Below are 22,818 nucleotides of genomic sequence, written 5' to 3' on the forward strand. Positions count from 1 at the left end.
TTATATTTATTTTATTAAGAGTAACGAATTATAAACATAAGAGATAGAGCTTAGATTATAAATCTAAATTTACTTCATAACCTTTTTAAAAAAACTACAAATATAAATTATCAAATTCATTGTAATTTGTTAAAAAATTTCATTCACATGGTATGGGCTTTGCTACTACTAACATGTGAGTAAATAAAGCTTTGTCTCGATATAGATTTTGACCACTCATGGGTGGGTCATCGCCATCAGAGAATTTAAACATATTGCGACTTTCCACTGAAAATTGTATCCTTGGGCGGTGTCCTCTCCCTTTCATAGAGGGTATTTGATTAATTCGATTCTACTCGTGGAATCGTGTTCCACACACGATCCCATTTGCCGTGAAAGGAGAAAGGAGACCGAGGTTTGAGTCATGGACAAATAAGGGTTTGTTTGGTAATGTTGTTTAAATAACACAATATATATTTTCGCAACACTTTTTCACTCATATGTATTTCTACAATACTTAAATATATTACTAGAATAACGTTACTAAACGGGCATTAAGTCTAAAGACACTAAAATTGACAACGAATTTTACACATATTTAAGGCGATAGCTGACAAGTTATCTTTATTATTATCTTTATCTAAGATAGAATTTTATTCTAACTTAATCTAAGTATATATGTGCGTCTACTAATTTAGAGGGTGTGAAATTTATTGTGAAAATTGTCATATCTTTGACAATACTCTAGGGATGGAACCACCCTTGGACTAGGGAGGGCAATGGCCCCCCTAAATTTTTAAAAAATATATATATATATATATAATAATGTGTACTAATTTTAGTAATTTTGTTATATTAAATTGCATTTTGTTTTCCTTTAACAATATCGTTGATTCTTTTAAGAGTAGTGTTATACTCACAAACTTTTTATAACATTTTTACAAATTATTTTGGTAACAAATTCTTATTGGTTCATATATAGACACACTACTTACATAATTTTTTTTTACTTATTAGTAACCACTTATCACATTAATAATTTATAAAAAACTTGTAGCTCTTGCATTTTTTTCATTTTAGTGATCATAAAAAAATTTGTAGATCTAAAATCTAAAACAAAATATACAAGCCAACAAAAAATAAAAAGTTCAAGAACAAAAATTACCAATAAAACTAAAAATAAAATTAAGCTAAATTAACTAATTTTATCCAAAATAAATAACATTGCCCTTTAAAAAATTCTAAACAAAAATAATTTTGATCTTACCTAAAAAAAAAAATCTCAATGATTAAGTAGTAGAATCAGAGATTTAAAATGCTGCACACAGCCAACAATATGACCACCACAGAGTCAAAGTTCTGCCCCATCTCACGTGACTCCATTCACTCTCAGTCGACGACATCCTCTTATGAATTCCAAGAAACCAAACAGTTGATTATCTAGAAAAAACCAAATTCTCTGCAGCTAGCAAGAGAAATCAAAAGGTAAATGAAAACGAAAGCTAAAAATAAGTGCCCTACAAATTGCAAACAGGTCACTGTTCATTCATTTTTCAGCTCAAGAATATATATATATATATATATTTTGATGCAAAGCTTGTACATATAAACAAGTAGAGAAATGGAAGTACAACAGAAAACTACCAAAGAAGACAAGAAACTCAGGCACTATTTAATACATTCAGATTGGACAATTTCCTGCACAACCATAGGAAGAACTCCCATCCATACCTGCGAGTCTTCATTTCTTCTTACCAAATGAGCTAACTTATGAGCACTTCTGTTGTAATCCCGTTTCACATGATTGACCTTCTAGCTAGTAAAAGAGTTCAGCAAGGCAAGGATGCCTTAAAACAGATGGCCAATACTGCCTTCAATGAACCTCCCATTAATACTACTAACAACAAATAAAGCATCAGATTCAACAATAATCTGGGATAGCTTCATACTTCAGGCAAGCAAAATTCCAGATTCCACAGCAAGAGCTTCCACCTCTGAAACTGAAAACTGACATTGTAGGAATTTACCACAAGCCGCAATAACTACATCACACGAATCACCAATAATAGCACCAACACTAGAGTTTCGTCCATCCACAGATGTCGCCCCATCAACGTTGATTTTAAAAACTCCTGGGGGCGGAGGAGTCCACCCATTATTCTTCTTTGCTGGGTTTATGTTCAAAGTCACCAAAGAACCTTTATAATCTTGTAGATAACTCCTAGCAAACCCCCAGATCTGATCCGACATTTGGCACTTTGCTACATAGGCTACTTGATTCCTATTATACCAAACAGCCCAAGCAACCCTAAAGAAAATCTCCAAATCACAATTGGTGCCATTCCTCAAGACATCCAAAGCTACATCAGAGATGTCCACAAGCCCTTGCTAGCTTTCCACAGAACTTGCTTCCCATTTATCCCAAACTCTTTTAGCCACTTCACAATCAATAATTGAATGAAAAGGAGTCTCTGACTTAACTCCACAACAAGGACATAAATCACAAGTCCTAATGCCTCTTTTCTGTAAGTTCACCATTGTTGGAAGGGCATCAATGCATGCCCTCCAAGCAAAGATTTTAATCTTTGATGGGATATGTAAGTGCCATAACTTCCTCCATAACAGCTCCCTTGGGTCATTATAAGAACATTCTCCTTCCTCGAATGATTCAACAAAATTAAGTGCAATATAGTATGCACTTTTGACTGTGAAAACACCCCTATTGTTTCTGACCCAAATAATTTTATCCTCCGAAAGATTATAGCTAATAGGGATATTAAGAATCAATCTTGATTCAAAAGGCAAGAAAAGAGACTTCACAAGATCTACTTTCCATCTTCTAGAATCATAATCAATAAGAGTTGAGACCATGGGAAAGTTATCAAAATTTTGGGGAGGAGGAGAAACAACCTTATACGTCGTAGGAGTGGGCAGCCATTTTTCTTCCCAAATATGAATCAATCTTCCGTTACCAACTCTCCAACACGTTCCTCTCTTCACAACTTCAAGCCCCTGCCTTATGCTTCTCCAAGTAAAAGATGGACAAGACCCCAAACCAGCATTAAAAATATCACCATGGGGTCAGTATTTAGCTTTATATATTCGAGCTACTAATGAGTTTGGGATCTCAAGGAGCCTCCAACCTTGCTTTGCAAGCATGGCAAGACTGAACACTTGGAGATTTCTGAAACCCATCCCACCTTTAAGCTTAGAAATGCATTGGAGGTATCTTTTCTCATTTGTAAAATGTTAAAAAGTTATTATATGACATGAAATTCATTATTTTTCTAATAATTTAATATAAAGTATGTAAATTAAAAATGATTAATGAATTTAAAAACAAAATAATTGAATCATTTTTTTTTTCTAGTGACAAATTATTATTATTATTTATTTTTTTTTTTTTTTTTTGTGAAAAAAGACCAATGACAATTCAGTTTGCAAAGATTATATATAGTAAATTTATAATATACCGAAATGTGCTGTTGGTTTATAAAGTTTATATACTAAGCTCTTTTACCTTAAAATTAACTTAGGTCCCATTTGGATGGAGAGGTGAAGGGAAGTGGAGATGAGTAAAGTAGAGTTGATTGAAAATAGGTAATTTTAGGTGAAATATGTTCTACTCTACTCTACTTTACTCCTCCTTCTTCCTCCTCAATCCAAACGAACCATTAGTCTTATTAAAACAAAATGCTACACATATGCTAGTTTGAACCCAAACCTGTTTCTATTTGGTTCTTTTAGTCAATTCAAATATCAAAATCAAAGCCGAAAGAATTTTGATGCATTCCTAAATGAGAGAGAGAGAGAGAGAGAGAGAGAGAGAGAGAGCAATACATTGAACAAGTTCCCAACAGAAAGTTTGAAGTAAACTTAAGAGAAAGAGAAGAATGATATGTTTAGTAAATAATAGTAATACCAGTCGTTCATATATATTATATAAATAGTGTTCATCAAAAAAATATTATATAAATAGTTTCTGGGAAATCACAACAAACACAGAAATGGACTCAGCCCAAGCAGCTGACAGGATCTACATTTAGGGCTAACAAGATAGAGTTTGAGATCTAATACAATAAATTAATTAAGTTGAGTTTTTTTTTTTTTTTTTTTAAATCAGTTAAATAAAGAGCTGAAATTCAGTCTGGAGCTAGTGTAAAAGTTGGGTTTTATGCCAGCCAATGAAGGGGCACCACGTCATCTTCTTAATATATCCCAAATTTCAAAAAAAAAAAAAAAAAAAAAACCATCGCAAAACCGTTTCAGAGGAAACAATATACCCAAACACCAAAACCAAACGTCGTCCGCCTCTTCTTAGAACCAAACCTCCATGCCTCACCCGGATTTGGTGTTGGAACCTGGAATCTGTTTGCAGGTCTTCCTAGCTAGTCTTCATACTTCATTGCTATGATGTTTCCTTGGTGTTAGAGGCGAGGACACCCACTCCAACTTTATTTACAGACATGTGTACGCTGCTTTAACTCAGAATGGAAAATAACTTTAGTTATTCTAGATGCAGAAGTGGAACCCATATATTTCAATAATTTGACCAGGAAGATGATGTTGAGATGATGATGTGGTGTCTCCTCATTAGCTCCGAACTATTATTTAATATTTTTTTTGCCAAATTTTAAAACTAACCAAACATATGTTAATTTTATAAATTGAATTAATTCCAACCAAACTAATCTTTAATTAAAAATATTGACCAAACTAAAATTAATTTTTCATATAGAGAATCAAATATCATAGTTCAAGCATAAGGGTTAATTTTATCAAAAAAAAAGTATAAGGCTTAATAAAAAGAAATTTTTTTAATTAATTTTTAAAAAATAATGTTTATCTTGAATAAGGTGATGTATAACTAAGTAAAGTTGTAATCTAGCTTTTTATTAATATTTTAGTGTAAAGAAAGAGATAAAAATTATTTGGTATGTGATCATGTGAGAGATTAAATAGCTAATGTCGAGAATCTACCAAGTAAGATGTTGATTTACAAAAATTATGACCTCAAGTTGTTAAAAAATTTTAAAATTTTATTTTTTAAATAAATTATTATCTTAAAATTTTAAGCCTTTTTATAATATAGGTGGAGCTTTTTGTAATAGGAGTCTTAGGCCTAGTCCTTAAGTTGGCATTGTAGGGCACACAAGTTTCTACTAGTAAATAGAAACATGTCTGGGTTTTAGTTTGATTAGGAAAAGAACCAAACAAATACGGGTTTCGATCAACTAGCAGTGCTTTTTAAAATAAGAAATATTTGTCACGTCATTTAAAAATGCTATTTGGCTCAGCTAGACACTTTAGACTAGAAAATTAATAAAAGTGAATAGAAAAACTAATAGACCTCATTTTTTTTTTTTTTTAATTTTAGGGACTTAAAACACATATTTAAACTTTAGGACTAAAATGTTTAGTGGATTAACTTTAGAAATTAAAAATGTATATTCCTTCCTAGCATCACTCCTATTATTATTATTATTATTATTATTATTGTAGGGATAAGGGCTTAAAAACTGTATATTTGGGCTTTGGGCTTTAGGCTTTAACCGAGGACGTTAATTGGTCTGAGAACGAATAAACAGTAGTGAAGATGTTAAGTGCAGAATCTCATGAGTAAGATGCAAACAGAAAGACTGGGAAATGTAGTCCCAGGAGGGTTATCTTCTCGGATAAGCAAAGCAGAGATCAAATATATATCTTACCATTCAAAGTGACCTTCCAAGATGTTCTACTAATAGGGACGTGTATTATAAACGTACAAGAGGGATAGAAGCTCAAAAATATCTAAGAAAAAGCTACTGCCACCGCATTAAATGTTTTGCAGCTAACTTTATGGCCGCACTTATGTGGAGAAGACTCCTGAACAGTGCTCCTTGACTATTCCAACTCACAGAGGATCAGAGAGGGTGTCTAATGGGACAAGCACTCAAGTACTGGCTTGAATGATCAACAGATGGAGGGCCAAGATCATTAAAAGTGATATATATAATGTAAGAGACCTTTGGAGAAAAAAGGGAGAGGAGAAAAATTAAGAAGAGAAATATTGTAGCAATCAGGAATCAAACTTATAGTCAAACTTTGAAAGAGATATATAGGAACCAATCTCCTCGGACATTGCCGAGAACATTTTTCCTTAGTGTAAATTGTTATTTCATTCTTTTGTCATCAAGATCTATATTACTTGTTCGATTCATTAAAGCCTGATTTTCTAACTCATTCTCTACAAATTTTTGTTTTAGCTTTTTGGGCCTATATCCATCTACTTTTTGGGCTAGGAATTCTAATTAGGTCCTTATTATTATTATATTACTATTATTATTATATAATAAATTTTAACCTATGGTGTTTGTTCCATGATAATTGTTCTTTATTACTCATCTCAATTTTATAAATATTCATTGTGATTCCTTCCCATGATTAGAACCCAATGACTAGAATATAATAATGATTATAAAAATAAATGTCAAAAGTATCGTGGATCTTTAATTTGTGGAATATATAGAGTTCAAAAAAAAATTATTGTTATAATAATCAAATTATAATTTTTATTCAAAAAGCCAATAATCGTATATCTCAATTAGCATCTTTTTTTTTTTTTTTTTTTCAAATAAGATATTAAAGATTTAAATTCATAACTTTAATTATCTTTATGTTTATAAAATAAATAAATAAAACACATAAAGTATATATATATATATATATATAGTTGTAGGCTAGTCTAGTCTATCTCTACTTACTGCTCATGTGTAGCTTGTACTGTACACGAATGGTTCGTACAAGCCTTTGTCAATTTTGCTATTCTAAGAGCATCTTTATCAGTTGTGCTAAATGTGCCAAATGCCAAATATTTGGCACATTTAGCACACCAAACACTCAAAACCTCCATTTATCAGATGTTCCAATGCCATAAATTTGCCACATATGAACAGTACCGTGGCAAATATGCCACGGTACGGACGGAAATGGTATAGTGGAAACATTTTTATTCTCTTTTCTCTCTCCTCTCTCTTCAGTTTTTCTTTTCTCATCTCTCTCACCTCTGTTCTCTCTCATTCGATTCTCTCATCTCTGTTCTCTCTCACCTGGTCCTTTGGTCGAATCATGGGCATCTTCGGAGATCGGCGAAGCAGCAGCAGCTTCAGCGACGATGCGGTCAGGCGTTTTGACGATGGGTCGAATCAGTTCTCCCTTCTTTCCAACCAAATAATCTCCTAGCCATTTCCTCTTTTATTTTCCACTTACCTTTTTCCATCCTCCCCAAAATCATCCCAACTAAACATGCCATAATAGTAGCTTTAGTATCTTTTGGGTAAAGGGAAGGAACCAAGATTTTAAGTTGGGGGGCGAGAGCATAAGTAAAAAAATAATCATGAAAATTGAAATAAACATCCATTTAGTACTAATAAACTATTAATAAATAAAAATATACAAAATCATTGTTTCCTAATACATTACAATGCAATCAAAATATATACACAAAATCAATGTATATATTGATTTAGGGTCTTATGCGATTTTACAACATTTGATGCAAATGTTCTTAGAATGAAATCAATGTAAAATTGTATTGGACGGGGCCAAGATTTTTGAAAGAAGTGTTTAGAATATTGGAATATATATTGTGGGGGGTAAAAACCCAGAGCTACTCAATGGGTCTGGGGCACCATGTTGAGGAGTATTAAATTTCTGAGAAGCAATAGTTGGTTGGAATGGCCCATCTGAAGGCAGGAAGCCCAGAAATAGAGGGGGAGTACCGTCCGAAGAGGCCGCTACTGGTCCGAAGATGTCTTACTCCTCGGTCACAAATAACCTTGATCAATCAAACGTGTGGAAGGTCCAATTGATCTTCCTAGCAATCCCAATGATAATGATAAGTTCTGGATGGATCCGAAAATGATCAGAACTAAAAAATATCTAAAGGAAAAGCTGCTACCACCATATTTAATGCACTGCAACAGCTTTTCTGGCCGCATTTATGTGGAGAAGACCCCTGAACAGTGTGACCTCGGCTACCACCACTCACAAAGAACTAAAGTAGACACATGACGTGACACGCACTTGAGTAGATACGCAGATGAAGAACAGGTGGACGATGGAGATGATAGGAAATGATGCTATATAAAGAAGAAGGGTCCCTGATAATGGGGGACGAGAGAAAAAGAGAGAAAAACTTTACTGTAGTTCTGAATGTTGTAATCACTGTTCACTTAATAAAACATCTCTTCGGACATCCATTCATGGAGTTGTTCAAGCATTATTTCAGGTTATCATCACTGCAAGTAACCTAGCCAACTATTGTTTACTTCTTAACCAGCCCAGCTCTTTCGCCTCCTCTCTACAAATTTATTGTTCTGGGTTCGTTGGGCTTTCAACCCATATCTTTTGGGCTTGGGCTACAAAAACAGACCCTACAATATATATATATATATATATAGTTTTCTTTTCTGGGGTTGATTGAAATTTGAAGAGCTTTAGGAAATAAAAATTTTTTTTTGATAAATATACCTGGTGAGAGAGAGAGAGAGAAAGAGGTGAGTGTGTTGGGAGTTGGGAGGAAATAACTGGGTGAGAGAGACACAACACAGGAAGAGAAGAGTGGTCATTTCATCGTAACTTTAGCAATTGCTTTAGTTTTTTAGGAAATCAAATGTTTGGTAAAGCCAAGTTACGAAACCTTGGAGAGAGAGAGAGAGAGAGAGAGAGATGAACGTGTTTTGGTTCTTCTCTCATGCTCTCTGTACGTACATATTTTTCAATTCTGAACTTTCATCTTCTTCATTGCTATTATATGTTGTACTTTTTGTTTGTGTGCTCTCTCGAGTCGTAATGGTACACCTTTTGTTTTTAACCATTTTAGAAATTGTTCTAAGCTATGCAATTGATCGGACAATTTCCAAGACGAGTCTAGGCTCTCTAGAATCACTGCATGTTATCATTATGTTTGATAAATTTGTGTGCTGAAAAAAATATTTTTTAAACTTATATTTTGGCTCTCTGCACAAACTAGAACAAGTTTGTTGTTGTTATAACTTATAAGGCTACTTATTATTATTCACTAGTGATTTTCCTATATGGTAATTTTGTTACAACAGCAATCAAGTCTTAATCCCAAATTTTGGTTGACTATAAATCTTCAACAAATTAGTATGAATCAGCCACATAATAAAATGACTAAATTTTACCATGGTTGTCAACCAACTACCACAACCCTCTTCTTTTGTATTTATGATACTAAACACAGACACAAGTGGGCGAATTAGATGATCATATTATTAATAATATAATAAAATGATAAGTGACACAAGAGGGATAAAACATGTGTGACAACTGACAAGTCATGGAGGGCTACAAAGACAATGAAATTGCATGATTAACACATGATGGATGAGATGAAGGTTCCTCATTAAAAGTGCTATGAGTGGGTAGCACCATTTACTATCTTTTTAGGATTTTAATAGAGAAGTTAACACCTAAGAGCATCTTTATCAGTTGTGCTAAATGTGCCAAATGCCAAATATTTGGCACATTTAGCATACCAAACACTTAAAACCTCCTTTTATCAGATGTTCCAATGCCATAAATTTTGCCACATATGAACAGTACCGTGGCAAATATGCCACGGTACAGACGGAAATGGTATAAGTGAAAACATTTTTTTATTATCTTTTCGCTCTCCTCTCTCTTCAGTTTTTTCTTTTCTCTTCTCTCTCACCTCTGTTCTCTCTCACTGATTCCTCTCACCTCTGTTCTCTCTCACCGGTCCTTTGGGTTGAATCATGGGCATCTTCGGAGATCGGCGAAGCAGCAGTAGCTACAGCGACGATGGGTCAGGCGTTTGACGATGGGTCGAATCATGGGTCAGGCGTTGCTCTTTGGCCCGTGCTTGGTGTTCCTACTGCAACGATGATCGGAGTTTGAGGTTTGAGGGTGGTGTTCTTCAGATTTTCAGTATGGGTATGTGTTTGTTTTGATTTGTTCCAAAATTTGGGTATGGGTATGTGTTTGTTCCGATTTTGGTGTGGTGATGCAGGTGTTCTGATTTGTTCCGATGGGTTTGTTGTTGTTCTATTTGGTTGATCAGGGAGTTTGGATGGTGGATGGATTGTGGCTGTTCCGATTTGTTGTTGTTCTATTTGGTTGATTAGGGAGTTCCGATCGGTTTCTGGTTTTTTGTTGTTTCTGGTTTTTTGTTGTTGTTGTTCTGATTTTTTCCGATGGATTGTGGCTGCCATGATGGTGGTGGTGGCGGCAGCGGCAGCAGTGTTGTGGTTGTTGTGGTTGTTATTTATTTTGTTAAATATATTATTTTATTGTGTTATTTATATTATTTTAATGTGTAGGAAATATTATTTTAATGTATAGAATTGTAGTATAAAACATCTGATAAATGGAATGTTGTAAAATAATGTGGTAAAATAATAAAGTAAGGTTTTAATGTGGCAAAATGACATAATTTTTGCCACATCTGATGCGGATGCTCTAATGATAATACCATGGACAAATATTCTAGAAGTCAAAGATGATACACCATGTCATAAATAACCATTTATTATAACCATCAAAATCTTAAATATAAATAGAGGCTACACCATGTCATAAATAACCATTTGTTATAACCATCAAAATCTTACATATAAATAGAGGCTCACGTTTTAAAAAAAAAAAAGAAGACACCTGAGATGGAAAAAAGATACAGAAGGTATTGCACTTCATCAATTACTATAGCTTAGTTTCGACATAGTTGTTGCATCATATTAGCCTTTGGATGAAAAAATGTGGGAAGACTGTAGCTGATGGACATGCAATTTGATCATGATTGATGATGGTTGAAGTACCAANTACCACTTTTTCAAATACACTTTTCAACAGACTCTCTATCTTTTTCTTATCTCATTTAAATATTATTTATTCATTCTTGTTTATTCTTTTTTTATCATCATTATTTTTTTTTAATAACTATATTTTTCAATGAGAAGTGTTATGTTCATAATATTTTACGCAATACTTTCACAAAAAAATTTATATGGAAAGTTGTTACTAGTTCTAATTTGAATCCACTATTTAAATTATTTTTTTTACTCACCAATATCAATTAATAATAATTTATTACTTAAAATTTATTGTGAAAATATTGTAAAAATATCATAGTAATGTTACTCAATTTTGATTTCTTTTATTCCTTATATTATTTTCCTTTCTTTCATACGTTTTTTTTTTTCATCCATACGTTTTTTTTTTTTTTTCCTGCTCCATACACGTCCACCTACCCCCAATATCTATCTTCACCTTTGTTTGACCTTTTGTCTTTCTAGTTTTCTCCAGAACATTTCTCCCCTTCTCCCTCTATCTTTTGTTCTCTTTCTCTTACACACATACACAAATTTCTCTCCCTCAATCTCACACAAACAAATTCTCTTTCAAACACGCATAGATCACCGGCAAAGAACAAAGACTAGAGTCCTCCCCACTTCTAAGAACATGCAGCTTAATCACCATATTGGTCAGATCGACGTTCTACATGGGGTTTTTTTTTTTTTTTTTTTTTTTTTCTGGTTTGATTAGTTTCATTTTATTGTTCAGATTTAATTAGGCTTATGAGAAAGATTTTTTTTGTGTTTCAAATCTTTCGATTGGGTTTTTGTTTTGATTGTGGTATGTTTTAGATTGTAGCCGTTGCGATAGAGAAGCAGAGAGTGAAGATTGAAGAACGAAAGAGAAAAGAGATGAGAGGGAAAGAATTATTTTTTTATTCAACCGGGTATTATTTTAAGCGTGAATATTTTTTAGATATGCTACAGTAATTACTACAATGCTCTTCATACATGGAGAGCTACTGTAGCAAATCTTAAAAAAAAAAAAAAAGATGCCGAGTCTGTTGGAGGGGTGATTTTGCGTGAACAGTGACTTTTGCTTTTCAAAATTTAAAGAAGGCTAGTCCGTTGGAGATGCTCTAAGAAATCTGCTGTAAATTTATGCGGCAGTTGGCCCAATCTCCCAGAACTCATTTCTATATATGCATGTAGTCTAGTCTCTCTTCTTGTTAACCTCACGACCTTACTGTCTTCGACTTTCTATAGACTAGCCAATGGGTTCACATTATCTCCACCATTACACCTCCACTGGATAAGAAGCTCACTGCCTTGTCCAGACCCTGCTTCCACCAAACATACCATTTTTGATAATCGCTGTACTTTTATGCTTTATACAAATGAAGTATGAAAACAAGAATTTCTCTCCTTTTGATACTCACCCAAAAACCATGAATGCTTCCATTTTGAACTTGCTTATTTACTGTATCTCATCTATCGCTGAAGCCCACACTCAATCGTGCAATATTTGTGCTTGTTTGTGGTCACATCAGTGATCTCTCAGCTGCTCTTTTAATGGCATTGCTAGCTTCTATAATCTTGCCGGTTCAACTTAGATGGTTCGGTTACATTGTTTAATTTTCATGTACAGTTTTTAGGCTTAGTTCCAATTGGCTGGTTGAAACAGTTGGTTTTTGAGACAACAAGGAAAGCACTACAATATATGCCTACCAATATTACCGGTGTTTCTACTTCAACAAATTTTTCATGCCTACCAAAATATTCATTGTGGTTTCATTTCCCATGGACTAGAGCGCAATGACTAGAACATAAAATTGTCTAAATAATGACAAGTAGGATTCAAATATTTATTTCTTAGTGTTGTAATTATTCTGTTATTAATTTATACTATATGTAAGACAGTAAAAAGAGGGTAAAACTTAGATATAGTACCTTATGTACAGTACATTAGGTTCCCTCTTGAAATTAAGCTAACTGTCAAATTAAAAAAAATAAAATAAAATAAAAATAAAAAAGCAAATGGCATTAAAACAGTGCACGTCTTTCTTCTTCCTTTTTGCCTGACCTGTGAGAAAACCCAATGGCTTCACAGTTTAGATCTCTCAAACTTCTCACCCACAATCTCATAAACACCTGATGAGTTCAGATCCTGTAGACTTCTCATCAAAATCAAGCAAAAGAAGGATAAACGAGCTGGAAATCGTTGCTGGAAATTGTTCCCCACTTCAATCTATATCTATTAAAATATAAAAATCAATTCTAAACCAACACTCTGTTAAGATTTGGAGTTTTCTAATAGGTTATTCATCTATAGGCAGTGGCGCAGAGCATTGATATGTCTTTTGAAGAAACAATGAAGATCAATAGAGACACTTAAAGGGAAAGAGCAATCCAAAAAGCTCATTTCCTAGTATAAAGCTCCAAATCCCATTTGAAGCCATTGGGTTCTTATGAGATTTGTCAGAGATATCTAAAGCCATCGATGCTTCAGAGATTGAGGGTGAGAAGTTTGAGAGATCTGAACCATAAGCCAGTGGGTTTGTCATGGTTCAAAGGAGAAGTATTTCTAATGCTATTTGCTTTTTTTTTTTTTTTTTTTTTTAATTTGACAGGTGGCTTAATTTCAAGAGAGAAACCTAATGTACTGTACATAAGCTTCATTGAGTCAACTAACCGGATGTCATTGAAGGAACTATATAACCAAAATTTGGTTATTATATTTGATGAGAGATAGAATCATGATTTTATCTTTAATTGGCCAAAACATGAATAAGATAACTGGTTGTTCAAGAATAAAAGAATATATATTAAGTATCCATTTGGGAATACTTTTTTTTTTTTTTTTGTAATTTATCAAAAGTACTATAGAAAATTTTAAAGAGTAAGAAAATAAGTTGATTTTTTTGCTGAAAGTACTATAGCCAAAAAAAAAAAAAAGTGAAGTGAAACCCACAATAAATAAAAAGGTATGATATTTTGAGCAAAAATCATAGTGTGAGACTCACAAATAGTGAATTGTTCTTGGCTTTTTGACCAAAAACATTAAAGTGTGACCTACAAAAACAATACCTATTCGATTGAGCAAAAAAAAAAAAAAAAGCTTTTTTTTGTTGCACACAAGTGAGATTCACAAAAAGTAGGGAAAAAACGAAGAAAAAAGTTCCCTTATACCATCTTATAATTAATCACATCTCAAATGTACACTAAAAGTCAAAAAGAAATAAATACATTGTCAGTACAAACACAATAATAATAAAAATAACACAAAAAGAAACTAAATAATACTTCTAAATATTATTTATTTGATATTATGAAATACACAACACTATTTGGATTGAGGAGCAGTATTCGATCTCTTTAAGGAGATTTAAGTCCTTGGTTGGCTAAACTTTGTAACCGGTGCAAACCTTCTTTGACTTATTTTCCTTAGGATACAACAACCCAACAAATGTCATATAGCTAAAACAATCTTTGCACAAAGTGTTCAAGCGCAAAACTCTACCAGAAAGAACACTTCCTTGCCAAGAACCTCTCTATTTGTTTAGTGTATAAGAATGCTTGCAATTGCTGGATTTTTTTTTTTTTTTTTTTGGTATACTTTGGAATGAGTCTGAATGAGTTTATTTATAAGCTCAATGGGCCTCACAAAATTATTATCCAAATTAATCTGATTAATCAGGTCTATAATTCTAATGTAGTGGGTGTTACAAAATTAATTGCTGGACATAAATCTAATGTGCTGGAGTTACAAAATTAATGGATGAGATGAGGAGTTTTTGAATAATGAAAAGGCTCAAACGGCTAGTCCATTAAGTGGATTAATCGCTCTTTATTTTCCATAATAAAAATGTCATTTACTCACCAACAAATATGGAAAATATTCCGAATGTATCTAGCCCAATTTTTGCTCCAATACATATCAGTCTATTAATTACAACAATTAAAAAAATAAAATAGTCCCTCTCATTTTCAATGTAGAATTAAACATTTTCACTAACTTTTTATTTTCTATATTAACTTCCACGTCTTTACATTTATATTGTCATATAAATTTATTTTAATTAAATAATATTAAAATGCTCCAACATACATGAGAAATAAAGTTATACTATAGAAAAGTTTTAATTCATTTATCTATAATATGTCATAATGGAACTCCACTTTTTTTGGAGTCCCTAAATCATTTATGAATAATTCTATTTTAAATGTAGTCAAAATTTATCTTTTGCTATACAAAATCAAAGATTCCGTTCAAAACTTTCTCAAAAAAAAAAAAGAAAAGAAAAAAAGATTCCGTTCAAAAGTCATATGTATTCGGTGTTGTAGAGAAATCTAATTTAAACAATATTTATGGTGAATGTTCGGTTAATAGTTGCAATAGAAATGGAAAGAGTTAGTATAACCACTCTGTAATTAATAGTCCATTTGGATTAAGAGGAAATGAAGGAGAGTAGCTAGAGTAGAGCAAAGTAGAAATGACCAAAATTTTATCTTATTTTAGCTTAACTTTACTTTACTCTCCTCCACTCCCCCTCTCCTCCCTCAATCCAAACGGGCTCTAAATTGGTAGGCAATTGATTTTTTTTACCCTTACTAGCTATTAGCAGAATTAAGATAAAAATTTAACAAATTTTTGAAGTTAAATGTAAAATGGTGAACTTCCATTTTCAAAAATAAAATTTTCATGATCTTTGAAATCTTATGGATAAAATTTTTTGTCTTTGTTTTTCATTGTTGGTCTATTTATTTTTGCTTTTAAAGAATAACAAATTGCAAATATATATTAAATTATAAATACATGGTTATTTTGTAACTTAAAATATATATATATATATATGTTAATGAATGTTCTAAAAATATTGATTTTAAGAAATATTTTTAAAAAAAATTAAGGAAAAAAATAGCTGATTTCTTTTATATATTTATATATTTTTTCTATTAAAGTAATATCAAATTTTTTCTAAAATAACTTATTAATAAATATCCTAAAGACCGGTTAATAAAACTTTAGGCAATGCATGGTCTTTAACCTTCATCATCAACACTTACACCTATGCCCATCAAAAAAGAAAAAGAAAAAAACACTTACACCTATAAATACTTCAACTATAAGAGGGCGTAGATCCTACTCATGGGTTCCACACAGGAGCCCACCCTCCACCGGCCTACAAACCTAAATTTCGTTAACTTCAGTGGATCCCGTTACCCGGAAATGACTCAATAATCAACAATATAGCTATTATAAAAATCCATCAAGGTTGCATGAAAATTGAAAATTAAATACAACGAATGGCTCTTCCTTTTCGGCTCAAGAATTTGAGGTATCTTTTCTCATTTGTAACATGTTTAAAAAAGATACTAAAATTGAGGTGGTACTGACTAATGAAAATGATATTTGTAAATTCATCAGGTGTTACCAGTGGCGGAGCCAGAATTTTAGCTCAAAGGGGGAAAATTAAAAGATATTATTTAAAGTGAAATTGATCTAAAAAATATTAATCGATAATAATAATAAAATAAATAAACAATGGTAAGAAAATAAATATATTCCATATCATTAAAATTAAATTAAAAAAATAACCAATTCATACTACAAAATTTACAACAAAAAATTTATAAATTGATGTGGTAAAAATGTTATTAGTGTTACTTAAAAAATATATAATTTGAAATTATTTTTTGTGATTGGTGACATATCAATTTGTAAAATATAAGTAGTAAAATTTGTAATATCTCTAACATCAATCAATGATATAATATTGTAAAAAATATCATTAATAGTGAAAATGGTAAAAAAAATAATAGAAAAGAAAAAAGAAAAAATTGTGAAACAGGTGTCAAAGGACAAGACAAAAACTACCTACATGAATACTAAAATAGGTGGAAAGTTGATAGATTTGATGTTTGAGAAAACTTTTTTTTCTTTATTTTTCCTTGTGTCAGACTCACTTTGTTTTAGGGAGTCTTTGTTTTTTTTTTTTTTTCCTCTATGCGAGTAACTACTTAAGAATGAAGGTTACACATATATGAAACTTTTAGGAGTCAGGGGGGGCAGGTGCCCCCCCGCCTCCGCCCCTGGGTGTTACTAAATATGTGACGTGATGAGTGTGTATTGTTTTTTATTTTAGTAATTCTAAGACTACACACTATTTTATAATTTTTTACTATAATTCTAATATATCTAACTTTGAGTGGTTATCTATCACTTATACAATAATTCAATTTTTTTTCCTGTGACTCACACTCTCATACCTCACAATTGTGGCAAAAAAATTGTGAAATAAGCTGTACATGGTCCTAGATTTTTCGCTTCTTCTTCTTCCTCCTCTTCTTCTACAGTACTTTTTTTTCATTTCGTTTACTCACTAACCTCAAATCTAATCCTATATTTTTGTCAATTTTCCATTTCGTTATCCTACTAAGAAAACGATTGATTCAAAAGTCATAGTTCTAGTCTTGTCTCTCTTCGTTTTTGTTATCGTCACGTTTTTTGGATTCCTTTAGAAGTAAATGTCTTCGCTTTTCTATAGACTAGCCAATGGGTTCACATCATCCCTACCTTTACACTTTCACTGGATTAAAAGCTCACTGCCTAGCCCAGTCCCTGATTCCACCAGACATGCCATCTTTGCATCAACAATTGCTGTACTTTTATGCTTTATACAAATGAAGTATGAAAACAAGAATTTTACTCCTTTTGATACTCACCCAAAAACCATGAATGTTTCCATTTTCAGCTTGCTTCTTTACTGTATCTCATCTATGGCTGAAGCCACACTCAATCGTGCAATATTTGTGCTTGTTTGTGGTCACACCAGTGATGTCTCGGCTGCTCTTTTAGTGGCTTTGCTAGCATCTATTATCTTGCCGGTTCCACTAAGATGGTTCGGTTATATTGTTTTCATGTATATAATGGTTCGCGTGTTTTTGGGCTTACTTCCAATTGGTTGGTTGAAACAGTGGGTCATTGAGAAGGCGAGGAAATTAGCAGTGCATGCATGCCTACCAATGTTTCTACTTCAAATGTTTCATGACAATACTCGTCTCTAGGGCCTTTCTTTTGTGCTTCACCACCTGCGTTATGAAAGAATAAATTGACACAAAGTTTTAAGACATTGAGCGGAGTTTGTGGCATGTCTTTGTATTAAAATCTCGTTATTATTTTTTTTTTTTAGAGAGTTTTAACTTATGACATTTACTCCTGATAATAGCTATTTTTCATTAGACCAAGATACCAATCAGTTTTTAGTGTAGGCATGGATTAAACCCAAAATCTTTTATTCAACTATCAGAGATTTTTGGATATATCTCTCATTATTTTTCTTTCATGTGTGTGTTTGTTTCGCACAAAAAAAAAATGAATAATTATCCCACATTAGTGAAAAGAATATGTTGCGTACAATATAACTCTACAAATATATGTCACCATAAAGGATGATTATAATTGGGCTATTACTTTTTTTTTTTAGAGATAGTTTCAATCAGCTCCTAATTATAACTTTTTGCATGATCATTCATAATTATGTAAACTAGCATTTAACCCGTGCAATGTGCGAGATCATTTTCTGAATTAAGATACCTCGCATTCAACAAAAACTCAATTCTCCCACTTCCACTACATACATTCAAACTTAAATAATGTAGTATATTTAAACATACAGTATCCAATATTCCCAAAAAATGTTAAAACATTAGTATGTTCGAATCATTTCATGTGTGTACTTCCCTTCTCAAAGAGGCCACTTGGAGGAACACATGAAATGAGTTCGAATGAAGGGAATTCTCCATAATGCTCCTCTATTTTGCATACAAAAATACAATATCTTCAAAACCATCTAATATTTCCTGTCAAAGAATATTTTCGGTTTATGAGCTACCACACCTAAGAGAGAATAGTGTTTATCTAAAAATAATAATGATTTCACTTTAAGCAAATAAAACTCAACTTACATTTGAGCATCACGTCAAGCTTCTGTAGTGCAAGAAGATTGACATAAAAATCTAAACTTGGTGAATTTTTACAGTGAGTTATTTGCCTGTAAGCCTCCTTTAACAATCATCTATTCTAGAAAAAAAAAATTTGTTGTTTATTATAACCAAATATACACATCAATATTTATGCCAAATCAATATCCAATTTCCTGTTTCTATTGAAATGAAATTGTTATTTAACTAGGAAAAAAAAAACATGAGATAACTTTCAAAAATATTATATGTTTAAACAACATATAAAGTGAAGAAATTGCACCCTAGAACTACATGCATATTTAGTGGAGGACCATAGTCAAACGTTATTATGATCCTTAATAAATTTTGAAAAATTGCTCAAGAAAGGCTTCTAAATAAACCACTCTATAGGAAATATTTATCACAAAGATATATATAGACACCTTCTAAATGTGTACATTCTACAAATTTTAAATGTATGCACTCAGTAGATACTGTGCCATTAGAACTAAAATCAAATGTCATATCAAAAAACATAAGCATCATCTCGAAGCCATAAACCAAGCATAATTTAAGATATAAAAATTACAAAGTAACGTTTTTGTAAATTAATCCAAGGATTTATATACAAATATTTTCTACATTAGATACTCTATCCATATGCTTAGCTTAAATTTAGAAATACCATTTCCCTGACTCATTGTAGGTAATTCGTAAAAGAGGGAAAAGTGAGTTATTTAACCAAATATATTTAAGTATCATATTGTATAGCGGTTGCCTCAGCCTCATCAATAATAGATAGATAACCAAAACCAACCTAGCCCAAATACCCAAAACATAAGTTTCATGAAAATGGTAATGCCTCATCATATGTAATTAGTAGAAGGGGTAAAAGAGAGTAATTTAAGAAATATAAATTTACGTCTCATTTCATGCCAAAAGTGATTTCAACATTATAATATGTTTCAAAATTTGTAACATATTGAAACACAGTGGTGTTCCAATGAATACTTATGTCTCTCTCTCTCTCACACACACACANAATTTGACAGGTGGCTTAATTTCAAGAGAGAAACCTAATGTACTGTACATAAGATACTGTATCTAAATTTTGTCCATAAGAGGATTTCCCTATTTTAACTGGATTTTTATGTAGTTCAAAAATACTCTCATTAATGAAAAGTAACTTCATTTAGAAATATGGTCATAAATGTCAAATAACAAATTTTATTTTAAATTCAAAAAGAGAATTCTTGAAATTTAGGATTTTTTTCCCTTCACGTTCAAAAAAGAAATTATAGTTATTACTTATCTCTAAAGTTTATCCTTTTTAGGAAAGATTTAGAGCAATTTGCCACATTAGCATGGATGATTTGGTATTGCAAAAACCAAGTCAGGGTCAATGACAAAGATTTCTCATATGCACAGGTTCTTCCTTAGGCCAACCAGCTACTACATGACTTTCTACAGACTATAGGTATTCCTTGATCGGCAAAACCAGATATCAAGTGCAGGTGTTCAACAAGTTAGATGGCATCCTCCTCAAGTGGCAGAACTCAGGGCAAATTTTGACAGGGTAGTATTCAGAGATGATAACATAGTTGGATTGGGAGTGGTAGTTCATGACCATTAATGGTAGGTCCTAGCTTCTCTATCCGAGAATGTCTCTCTCCCCCCCCCCCCCCTTTCCTCTAATGATGTTGAAGCATTAGCAATTGTTCGAGCCATCTCTTTTGCTGCTAAGTTTGGCTTTTCATCAATTATCATTGAAGGTGATTCAAAAGCAGTTATTAAAGCCTTGAAGAGCAATGATGAGTCTTTTGCAACCTATGATCACATGATTTCGGCTATAAGACCTACTATAAATGCCTTTAGAAATATAAGTTTCTCTCAACAAGGTAATGCTATAGCACATAACCTAACTAGACATGCTAGACATGTTAATCGTTATTTAGTGTGGATGGAAGATGTTCCTCCCTACCTTCATGATGTACTTATAGCTGATTATGGCCAATTGTTTTAAGGAAAGTTCATGATCTCCTTCTCAAAAGAAAAAAAAAAAGTTTCATCCTTTTTATTTGTTTGAATATATATATATATATATTTCTAAATTATAATAGATACAAATTATTAGCCATCACCCAAAAAAATAGAAGAGTCTCTAAACACACGCATGAGCGCGTACTTAGAGGCTAGTAATAATAATAAATCAATAGCCTTATAGCTCATTTGACATCTCATAGTTTTTTTTTTTCCCCCTTTCAAATAAGAAATCCAAAATTCAAATTACACCCCCATTATCAATTATATAATATATATATATTAAATAAATAAATAAACAAGTCAAGGTCTATATATACTTTCTGGTTCAAAATTTATATATAGTTGTAGTCTAGTCTTCTTCGTTTTTGTTATCCTCAAGTGGATTCCTTTAGAAGTAAGTGTCTTCGTTTTCTATAGACTAGCCAATGGGTTCACATCATCCTACCTTTACACTTCTCTGGATTAAAAGCTCACTTGTCTAGTCTCTGCTTCCTCCAAACATGTTGTTAGGACATATGTGATCCAATGCTAGGGACTTATGTCACTATTTCATGTAGTTGGCTAATTCTTTGACAAACACACTTTACTTGTAATTTGGTAGATTTAGGATGTATTTAATGTTTCAAGAAACCTTGTTTCAAGTTCAAGTGCTAAGACTATGCAAGTCTATCCAAAAATCAAGTAAGAAAGAGCAGGTTTTTAAAGCTCGATAGCTAGCATCTATTGAGGTTTAAAAGCTGCTGAAGCCCATGCCTCGACAGCTAGTCATCTATCGAGGTTTATAAAACTTAGTTTTTCAAAATTGTTTTTCATACAATCCGTGAATGTATGTCTAGGCTTTCTTTTTTCACAATTCTAAACATATATAAGGATTATTTTAAGGGCCAAAAAAGGTGACACAAGTTGCACAAGAGCACAATTCTACAAATGTGAAGAAGAGTGTGACCGAAAACCTAATTTGCCCTAGTTCTTGAAGAAGCTACTGTGTTTGTACACCATAGAGTTTTGTGACTAAGCAACTTCATGATCTTCATTGTCTAGATGAACTAAAGAATTTTGCAGCCAACATCCTTCTTAAATTGGTGATCAAGTCGCGTACTGAGATCCGCGCAATTGGTTAGTCACGTACTGGGAGCCGTGCATTGAAAAGAAGAGATTCTCACTACAAAACAAGTCCAATTGGGTATTGGATAAGGTTCAATTGTAGGTTGGTATAAGATACTGGGATTCCTTTACTTGTAATCACTTGTTTTGATAATAGTGGATTCTTAGGATTGGTGACCTTAAAATCACCTGGTGGAGTTTTTGCTATGTAGATTTTCCCCTTTCATAGGGCAGGTGCCCCCCCGCCTCCGCCCCTGGGTGTTACTAAATATGTGACGTGATGAGTGTGTATTGTTTTTTATTTTAGTAATTCTAAGACTACACACTATTTTATAATTTTTTACTATAATTCTAATATATCTAACTTTGAGTGGTTATCTATCACTTATACAATAATTCAATTTTTTTTCCTGTGACTCACACTCTCATACCTCACAATTGTGGCAAAAAAATTGTGAAATAAGCTGTACATGGTCCTAGATTTTTCGCTTCTTCTTCTTCCTCCTCTTCTTCTACAGTACTTTTTTTTCATTTCGTTTACTCACTAACCTCAAATCTAATCCTATATTTTTGTCAATTTTCCATTTCGTTATCCTACTAAGAAAACGATTGATTCAAAAGTCATAGTTCTAGTCTTGTCTCTCTTCGTTTTTGTTATCGTCACGTTTTTTGGATTCCTTTAGAAGTAAATGTCTTCGCTTTTCTATAGACTAGCCAATGGGTTCACATCATCCCTACCTTTACACTTTCACTGGATTAAAAGCTCACTGCCTAGCCCAGTCCCTGATTCCACCAGACATGCCATCTTTGCATCAACAATTGCTGTACTTTTATGCTTTATACAAATGAAGTATGAAAACAAGAATTTTACTCCTTTTGATACTCACCCAAAAACCATGAATGTTTCCAT

Source organism: Quercus suber, unplaced genomic scaffold (assembly GCF_002906115.3).
Source record: "Quercus suber isolate HL8 unplaced genomic scaffold, Cork oak 2.0 scaffold_292, whole genome shotgun sequence".
NCBI classification, from domain to species: domain Eukaryota; kingdom Viridiplantae; phylum Streptophyta; class Magnoliopsida; order Fagales; family Fagaceae; genus Quercus; species Quercus suber.